Below are 10501 nucleotides of genomic sequence, written 5' to 3' on the forward strand. Positions count from 1 at the left end.
CTAGATGGGCCCATTTCAGTGGAAGCAGAATCACTGCTAATGATTCTGCTGGGCTTTTTTCAGATGCCCAGCCTTAGTTCCATAAAACATACCCAATTAATTACATGAAGTATAAATTTTCTCGTCACAAATTACCTTGTAAAAAGGCCTTCAGAGTTGGCAATTACTTATAATGCGGGAGGTAACTACATGGCATTTTTTAAATCTCTACTTTTTTGCCTATTTCCAGGTGTCAGAAACATCCAGAACACTAGAGAAACTGTTTCAATTGAGAGAGTGAAATCCATCTGGGAGGAATGGGGAGTGATTATGAGGACACATTTAAAAACCCAAACAAACAGAATGAAAGTACAGATAACTGGGAATAGATAGGTCCTCCAGCAGCAACCTGCAGAAATGGCCTTGCAGATCACTGGCAGCCACATGAGCCAGAAGAGCAGTAAGCAAAGATAAATTAAAGATAAAGATTCAGGTGGCACTCACATTGCTGAAGAGATTGGCTTGTCTGAGGTGCCAGTCTCTTGTGTTGTGATTCAGATCAGTATGGATCTGGGAGTGTTAGCATAAAGAATATTTTATTGTGCTTTTGAATGGTAAAACTCAGTTGGAAGGATCATCCTTTGTCCCAGGCTAGTACAGAACCTGACACTGTGGGATGTTGATGTGTGCCAGGTGTTTCTTGAAGTTACTGCAGTAACAGCAATCAGAGCAGCAATGGTATGTTAGACTTTGTGGACTTCCTGTGTGCCCACCTCTGGCAGCAGTGGTGGACTACAAGCCAGTCCTTTCTGCATGGACTATATAAATAAAACCTTTCACCACACACTTTCTCCTGCCCTTGTTTCAGGACAGAAGGGAACAACTGCTGTCTGCTTTTCTTCCTGTTTATAGCAAAAGTAGCAAGAACTTTTGGAGCTATATGTAACCTTCATTAGGATAAGGCCCTCTGTTCTTTTTTATGTGTGTTGACAGTCACATCACTTGGGTCTAGATATTTGGGAATTTAGAATATAATGAAAGCTAATTACCTAGGATCCCTGTAAGAGATAGAATGAACTTAATTGTTTAAATGAAATATCATTGGGCTTGATCTTGATTTACTTAATGGGTCTTGTCACGGTACTACAAGGTTCTCAGATCAGCCCCAGATCAGGGATCTACGGGAGTCCAAATGCACAAATTGCAGGGGAAAATTGTGATTGTAGGGGATCTTGTAAAGTAAAGATATTTTGTAATTAACATTATTTACCATGTGTAGGATATCTTGTATTATATAGGCTTGATTTCATATTTTCTTATCAAATTTATTTGCCAGTATCTTGTACAAGCAGAATGGAAACTTTAAAATAAGAAGAAAAATTACTTGTTGGACTAGGATCGTAAATAGGTGCTTATTTGTGATGTTGTTCTGAGTTATTGAGCCTTAGATTTCACTATTTAATCAGTCTTTAGATTTTGCTATTTGGTTGTTCAAGAAAAAATCTAAGCATAAAATACCATCTCGCTGTTTCTGAATAGTGATGAGTATCCATGATATTGAGATCCTCACACTAAACACTGTGAGAATACTTAGTGCTGTTCACCTCCAGATATTAATTTACTTCATACTTTTGTACTTTTACAAATCTTGAAACTGGAGATGCCTAGGGGTTTGTCCACACACTGAGGCTCTGATGAAATCATGAACTGAAGCAATCTGGTCCTCTCATGGTGGACTACCTCTTCTACCCACATTCCTCCTCTTCTGGAGAGGACAGTAGTAGCTGCATTCTGCACCTCCATTTTCCCTGTCTGGTGCAACCTTGTGCTGTCGTGCAGTGCCCCATCAATGTCACAGCTGTATTCCTTATTTGTACTTCCTCAGCTATGTAATTTTGATACTATTATGGGTATCTTTGCATGACAGTGTGGCATTCTGCCCCTTGACTTCCCTCACCTGGAATCACCACAACTATACCTGGTTTTGCACTGCTTTTTTCCAAAAATTTTTAGCTAAATGCCACTTTAATAAAATTAATGCACTCAATATCTTCTGTCACAAAACATTTTGCTCATCAGCTTTTCATTGATTAGTGTTAGTTTGGTGATGGCCAGGAGCTTTTTCTCTGCTCTCATTACTCTTACACAATCATATCTTGCTAGTGGAACTGACAAATCCAACAGTCCCTAATGAGAGAGTAAAGAGGCAGGTGAGGATCCTCCTTATACAACCTTGCATGGCACCCCATTGCCAAAACCACCTGGAACTGGGAGAGCCAGGGTGACAGTCTGCTCCATCCTTCCCAATTTGAGAGGTTACGGAGGGGCCTTACTCATTGATGTGCCAGGTAAGCACAGAGTGTGCACATGTATCAGTAAATTAAACATGTCCAAGGTCTTTCTTTAGCCCTGAGACTAATAGAGTGAACTAGCTTGTGTCCACAGAGTGACCTCTCAAAGCTTCCAACATCAGGTGGCTGTACCCAGGCAGCCCCTTGGAAGTAGCCCTTTTGCCATATCAAGGAATAGTGTGGGTGAGGGTACTTGCAAGAATGAAAAGCATATGGAAGACCCTACTAACAGGTCAATTAAGCTCCTGTGCCAGCTCCACTGGAAATTTGGCTCCACTGTTTAATCCACAGTCATCTGTGGTGGTGGAAGGCAAGGAGAGAGGCAACCACGAAACTTTTGCACTTCCCATTACACTGGAGCTTCCTTTATCTTTACCCTGGAAGTAGCAAACCTTGAGGCAACCTATATTTCCCTATGTAAGCTGTTTAGGGGGAAGTGGACTCCTATACATAGCTTAACTGCACTGAAAATTGCTGAAACCCATATCTATCAACCCCTGCTCCTTCTCTCAGTCTTCTCAGTAAAATCCTACCCTGTGTGCTGGCCAGTGTTACATTAGTCCTCCCTGTGTATCTGTGGAGGACTCTGCAAACACACATAAAAGCAGTAGTAGCACTGGCTGTGTGTGTCTGAGCCTGGGAACAGAGCCATAGGCAATGGGCATGTTCATATGCAGCTGCTCGTCTTTTACTCACAGCAAATCATGTGTGTGTCCCTAAAAGTCGTGTTGAAGAATTATTATGTAGTCCTTAATAAGTAGCACTATCCCTTCCTATCTACTTCCAGTGTGCAGGGAATGAGACCTTCTTTTTAAACCTGTGCCACTCCCATCTTTTTGCCTTCTTTTTGAGTTGGGAAGGGTGCAGTGCTGGCCTTAAATCCCTGAAGGAAACGTAAATAAGAAATATTTAACGTATTTCAAACATAATAAGATTCTTCTTTATTATTCAGATTCTGTGAACAAATCTGGAAAGTCTTTAGTATCTAACTCCCAAAACACTTACTACAAAATAGAGGGGAATCACAGTTTCCCGGCTCCAGGAGCTAATGTCTGTTCAGACTAATCCATTTTGTGCATTTCTCACAAATAAAGTCTTTTTACTCCTCACTGCTCAGAGCTTTTAAATCAGGCTCATACATAGGAAAAGCTTTTCTGATTCCTGCAATTTGTATGAAATGGATTCAGTGGGATTGTTTTTTCCTGTCTTTAATTGCTTCCTCATCAGCTCAGTTCACAACGATCCAAAACCACAGCAATAGTATCCTTTGGCAATTTGCTTTATCTTCCTGTGAAAAGAAGGGCTCTGATCTCATTCTACCCATGTCTGAAAAGGATGGTAGTTTATTTTACTGCTGCAGAATGACAGCATATGAATATAGAGACTTATCAAATAGTATTCACACATGAACAAGCAAGTGCATGTATTGGTACTGTCAGAGGAAAGCTGTCAGGGAAAGATCATGTTGTCATAAAACGAGAGAAGCTAAAAATTAAATTAGATGTGGAACATATTGAACACACAACCAAGAAGAAACATATGATAAAAACCACACATCATTACATTTATAAATTATTTACAATAATTAATAGCTGTTAATAGCTTGCAACAGGTCTAAGCTGTACGTGTACCAAATGGTTATAAGTACATCACGTACATAAATACATGATAGTTGGCAAAATATTGCCCTGATAAAGTCTATAATAATCTTTTATTTACTGAAGTATCTATTAACAACATATTAAGCCCCTATACATAAATTTATATATAAAGGTTTAATAAAAATGCTTCTTTTCCTACTTGTGCAGTAAGGACTCAGAACATAGCTCATTCATTATGATAATAATGGTTACTATGGAGCAGTTCATTACATGTTATGAGATGATCTGAAAAGAGTATATTATTATTAAGCATTTGTTTTGCAGAGCTGAAAAGGAAAACACAATGTGCTGATATTCATGTTGATTTTCCATTACTAAGGACTACACTGTGAGATTGGAGGAAAGCTAGGAAAAAAAAAGAGACTTTCTTCTTTATGGGTAATCCTATCAGCTACTAGCAGAAACAACACAAGACCTGGTCACCCTGTTGCTCCTTGCACCTGTTCATGGAACTTTCAAGCAATAAATGCTCCTGGAAAACACACATAGAAATGCATATTTGAAGGCTCTATGCAGTCTCCAGCAGTTTTTTTCTCTTGCATGGTTTGATATACAATTCAACTTCAGAGCCATCATAATATTTTGCATTTGCTAGGCAGCTTGTATTCCAGAAGCTCAAAGCCCATTACAAACAGAACTACCCTTTACAGTAGGCTGAATAATTATATATTGGCATTAATGTTTAACGGACTGGCAAAGGTATCCAGCACGTCGCTCAAAGTCACGCAGATAATTGAGTGCTTCGTACTAGCTAAGATCAGCAGGATGTACCTCCACTTACCCAGTGTACCGAGCAGGCTCCTGCCCAGCCACAGGACTGTCATGTCTCCTTCTTTTCTCAGATGTGATGCACATTTGAAAAGAAAGAAATTTTTTCTCTCAGGTGCTGCTCCTGCTGCGTATTTTTCCACTATACCAGGCATAGTTACATCCCAAGGTCCCTCAGACAACACCCAGCATGGCACTCACAGACACATAAAAGAGAGAGAAATGCTATCTATCTGCACATAGAAAAGGGATTAACCACTGTAATTTACATCTCACCCCTAAACTCAACAGATTACAAATAATATAATGAAATTTAAAAATGTGTTTGCACAGTTTAAGAAAAAGCAAATATACAAGATCTGCCTAATTAGGCAAGGAGCTAAGGCTGCACAGATGTTTTCATGTGTTCTATTGCCATCACAAAACATTAAACGAATCCGTCACAGAAATTGGGAGACCATTTTTTAGAGTTCTTTGTAATTATATAACAGATAGCTCTTTGGAAAACAGCCTTTATTAATGAACCATAAATAGACACCTCCCTGAGGCCATGTTAAAGCACGTTGTACTCATTGTGAATAGGACACTGGTAAGATGGAATTCAAAAATTCTCATATAAGCTCATAAAAACCCCTCATAAAATGCATATTTATAATTCAGTCTTTATTATAGCAGTGCTTATGAAGGATGCATTGAAACACTTTTAATCTACTAAGTAAACCTGAATTCTAGACCTGTGCAAGATTGTATTCTAGATTCTGTGCAAGACAATGGGTCAGCAAAATTTAGTTGTAAATAATTTGCATTTTTTAAAGTTTTATATTAGTCCAGGAAAGCTCTTGAATAATTTTTTGTCAACTTCAGGTTAATGTTATCATTGTTTTTTAAATACGTTACTCTAGAATACTACAGGCATTGTATCCTTTATAGTTCCATGGCTATAACTCTTACTGATTCTTAGTTCTGCTCTTAGACATGTTTATGGTGAAATAGCTGAATACTAGTTTCCATTGTCAAAAGGTCAGAAACCTGACCAAGTCTCTCTGAAAGCCCTGGATTTCTTAATCAGTTCTGATTGTGGTCACTTAATATCTCTCATCCTAGATAGCTGTATTAATTTAGAAATGCTACAGATTCTTATGGCCCAGACTCTGTCTTCAGTGCCTAAAATTAGTTCTTAAATCTCTCCTTTGCCTGGCTATTAAAGTCTCTGGCTAACAAGTACCATTGAATTGTGAAGAAGCTTTAGGTGCTTGGCATATTTCAAAATGTCAGGCTGCTTTTACCTAAATATTAATTAGATATTTCAGACAAGATAATTGAAACTCACAGCACTCTGAAAATTAAGGTTATCCTTATTTTGGGTTACTGAAGAATATCCAAAGCCAAGCAAAATATGGCTAGCTGAGAGTTTTCTCATACATATAGCTAGAAATTACATTTGCATATTTTCCTTAAAGCACTTCTCCAACCAAAATCCTTCTCACAGCCTTCTTTGTCAATCAAACCCAATGCATCTATCACTCTGAAAGACCAGTGTTGTATGCTACACAGGAAGTTTGCCCGTCAGCTGAAGATGTTCATAGTGAGTACCACTTTACCCTAAGCAGTAGAACAAATTATCTGCTGACAATATACTCCAAGGGACTAATAAGCCATCTAAGTGACTGCCAATATCTTGAATTCAGATATGTAGAGGCCTTAGACTCTTCTCATAATCAGTGAAGAAATTAACATCTCTAGTGTTTCTGTGATGGGTTTTGTCCTGAGTAGATATTTAGAATGGACCAGCTGATGCACATCACAGATTACCATTTCTCTCCAGTCATTATGAACACACTAGAGACACTGACTCAGCTATAGCTATTAGTAGGAATGTCTACAGTTAGTTAAGATGAATCTCTCCTGTGCTTCTGATGAATGACATAGAATAGCCCAGGCAGCTGTCCTAAAATGAATTGAAGCCTTGCAAGGGGGAGCTTAGTTATCTAAGAAGGAGCTCCTTTAATCTTATGCCATTTAAAAGATAGCAAAGAATATTCAGATAAAAGAAGAAGACAGTGTATAGTATAGAAATATTATAAATATATGGAAGAATATGCTGGAGCATTGCAGAACAGGATGACAATCGTCAATGCGTATTCTAGGTAGTACTGTAAATGTTTGTGATCATTGCAGGCACACGACTAAGTAACCTACCTCTTTCTCAGTGATCTTACCCTTGGTTACAAAATATTTACTATGAGGACAAAAATGACACTGGAACCCCTGTGTTAAATAGTCTGGGAAAGGCATCTGGCTAAGTATTTTGTATAATCCTCTCTTAATAATCTCAAACATCCTGGTGTTTAAAAAGCATGACTTAAGCCTACATATTCTGAGATCATTCTCTGAAGAAACAAATATATCTCTTGATTTTCTTAAACTACATTTGGCTCTCGAGTTTATATCTTTGTTATAATAAAATCTAAGTTTTTTATTAAAAAAATAAAATCATATGCAATCATTTTATTGACCAGCTGGGTTCTTTATATAACAACTCCTCATATCTAAATATCTGAACAACTTTTTTTGTCTTGAAGTCAAAACAACCATGAACTCAGGCATTTTGGAAAGCGCCTAATACACTTTTTGGTGCTATAAGATCATAAATGTAACACATTCAAAACTGTGAGAACAGCCAAATCAGGAAGTGTAAGAGAAACTGTTGGTGTGAATCTCTTTACTATATTCATATAAACATTACTTTTCAATGGCCACAACTTCTCTGTGCAATATGAGAACTTGTTTTGTTTATTTTGAAGCTGCCAGGAAACTTAGTCAATGAAATAACAGCCAATGACAATATGAGAACATTCAGTGGACCTTGAAGACATCTCAAAAACTGGCCTTTATCTTGTTATGACTACAGCAGGATCATAATATCAATATGATGCAAGTAAACATAATGCAAATGTGTATATGTAAATGAAAATTTTATTATATAATAAATTGGTTAGATCTTGCCAATATTTATGCTGGAGGGAATGTTTGGGAATATACTACCCATTAGTGTGTGTGCTTGTAAAGCTTACATAATTGGTTCCCAAAAACATAATCTATCTGTAGTTTAAGTAGATCTTCCTTAAAAAAAAAATCCTCATATATGCAATTTTTACTTACTGGTAGTGACTGAAACAAGGTAAGTAAAAAGAATTTCATAACTGTGTATGGTTTACAAGTGTTACTTGGAGTGCCTGATGTGACTTGCTGAAATAATCAAAAATATCTGCTGAGCTGGATCTTTGAAAAACTTGTCAGTGTTGTGTAAGAGCCCATGTGGACTCAAAACAGTTTTAGTAAAAGACAAGAGAATATAGAAAGGACTTTAAACATTCTCAAACTGGATTTTGGTACTAGAAATCAATCCACAATAATTTCTAAATCTTCACATAATTAACTGATTATTTTTTTTAATTACTACTGGGTTATTATTATATTGGAAAGGTTTGTTCCAGATTTACCAGCACAGAACTCTCTATCTCAAAACTGAGCAAATTTTTTTGGCTAGGACCATCTTACCGTGATGCTCTGAAATCTAGGTTGGCTCACTGTGTCAAGTGTTGTTACCAAATCTGTAAAAAATGCTCAGATCTTTAGATATTGCCTTGAATACACTTCCAGACGTTTCCAAGCTGTAAAAACGGTGCTTGTTTTTCTGCACTTTATCCAGTATGACATTGCGATTCCAGAAGTCTTTTTTTTCCACAACAGCACCACTCAACCTGGATGTCTAAGAGAAGACAAAGCCAGCTACTGTCAGGCTCTCCTCTTCCTTAAAGTCTTTGATGTGACTTACAGCAAATAAAGTCCAAACCCACAACATTCATCAACATCAATCAGATAGAGAAGTTAATGAAGTCATGTAGTTGGGAGATTGCTGCCTGCATCAGGTATCTAGGCATCTTTCCAGGTTATCACCAAGATACTGAACCCCATTTGTCCTAGCTTGTCTAAAATGGCAACAGGCTACTCAAATCATGCACCTTTTTGACAGTCACATCAACACAAAAACACAGAGCATGTAAATATAAGAAGTGACATATGTCTTCAAAATCTTTGATCCGTGGCCTTGATTAGTTCCCTATAACTAGTACTTTTCCAGAAACTGCCTCCACCTGTGCATATATGGTTTTTGACAGACTATGCATGCAATTCATCAGCCTTGACACAGAACTATGGACTTTTTATATGAAGTAACCTAATTTTGCTTAACAATAAACTTCCACAAGAGCCATCTTGCTGCTAACTGAGTCTATGATACCTAACACAATCTATGTTTCTTATTTAAGTAACTGTTAACTGAAACAACTTTTGTATCAAAATAGGAATTTGATCAGAGCAAGAGGAAAAAATATAAAGTTTTCTGTTCTTCCTAATATGATAATTCTTGGAAAGAATTTCAGAAGCAGATGCAGCAGATGTCAGCATCAGAACAGCTCTTTATGATTTCCTGTCATGTAATCTTTTCCAGAACTAGCTTACTATTTGTTTTGCAGCTGTTAGGCACTGTTTGGGTTGACTTTTTGGATGCAGATTTGTGTCAAGTGCTCCAGTGACCCATCCAAGAGTAATAATCACATGTGCCAGAGGTTTTTCCAACATAGATTGTATTGCTACTTTGAAAAAGTCTTAGATGTATTTAAAATCCCTTTTCAGTCTTCAGCTGTTGGAAAAAACGACCAAGTTCACAAAGGACTGTACTGTGCTGCTGCTGGTGCTGTCCATCCCATGATGTCAGGCAGTTGTATCCCGACTTATGTATATAGCCAAATATAAAAGTGGAACAAGCTTTCAGGTTACAGCTGATGAGGTGACTGAGCCCAAGGTAGTATGTTTTGGTCTGCTCTGAGGATTCCATCATAGATGACATCTAAATGCTTATGATGCTTGCACAATGCTCTTGTAGCAAGAAAGAAACGTGCATTGGGCAATCATTTCTGCTTTTCAGCATGTTGCCCAGTTTAGGAGTAATCTCAGTATATATGACAAACTTGACATCAATAGGATGCCATTTCTCAGCAGAACAGATTTTTCGTGAGATAGTTATATACCACACCACACTACACTATAGCATATTGTGCTCTACTTTTTGCACTTTTGAGCATATTCATGGCCAGTCTTCGCGAATGAAGATTTGGGAAAGGACATTACCCTTCGAGCCTGCGCAGTGGATCTTTTAGGTGACACAGCATGCGCTGAACTGAGCCCACCCTTTAATCCTGAGGTTCATCTGCCAGGGCCGAGCGAGCTTGGACGGTGGCAGCGAGGTCCTCAGGACGTAGGGTTGTTTAGAGTGACCTTCTCTTAGATGGATGGCCTTACAGGGCTGACGAGCTCCATCTGCCTGGAGGAGTTCCCTGACCGGGAATCGAACCCGGGCCGTGGTGATGACAGCATATACTGTCAGTTGAAAGGTCTTTTACATTTTCTGCTCCTAATTCTATTCCATCTTTACAGTTCATTTTAAATTCACCCTCATTCTCCTAAGCATAAAAAAATAAGGAATGCGGTTTTTTATTAAGAGTCTAAAAGCGAAGAAGACTTTAAAAAAAAATGGGATGTGTATAAGTTGGTAATACCTGATAAGACTTCCCAAATGAGTATGCCTTACTGCAGTCTTCATCCAAAAGAGATTTTAATCCATAGAGTAATTTGAAAGCTTATGCAAGTAATAGTCCATGAAATAAACATAGTGTAATA

Source organism: Lepidothrix coronata, unplaced genomic scaffold, assembly GCF_001604755.1.
Source record: "Lepidothrix coronata isolate B3197 unplaced genomic scaffold, Lepidothrix_coronata-1.0 Scaffold53, whole genome shotgun sequence".
Classification (NCBI taxonomy): domain Eukaryota; kingdom Metazoa; phylum Chordata; class Aves; order Passeriformes; family Pipridae; genus Lepidothrix; species Lepidothrix coronata.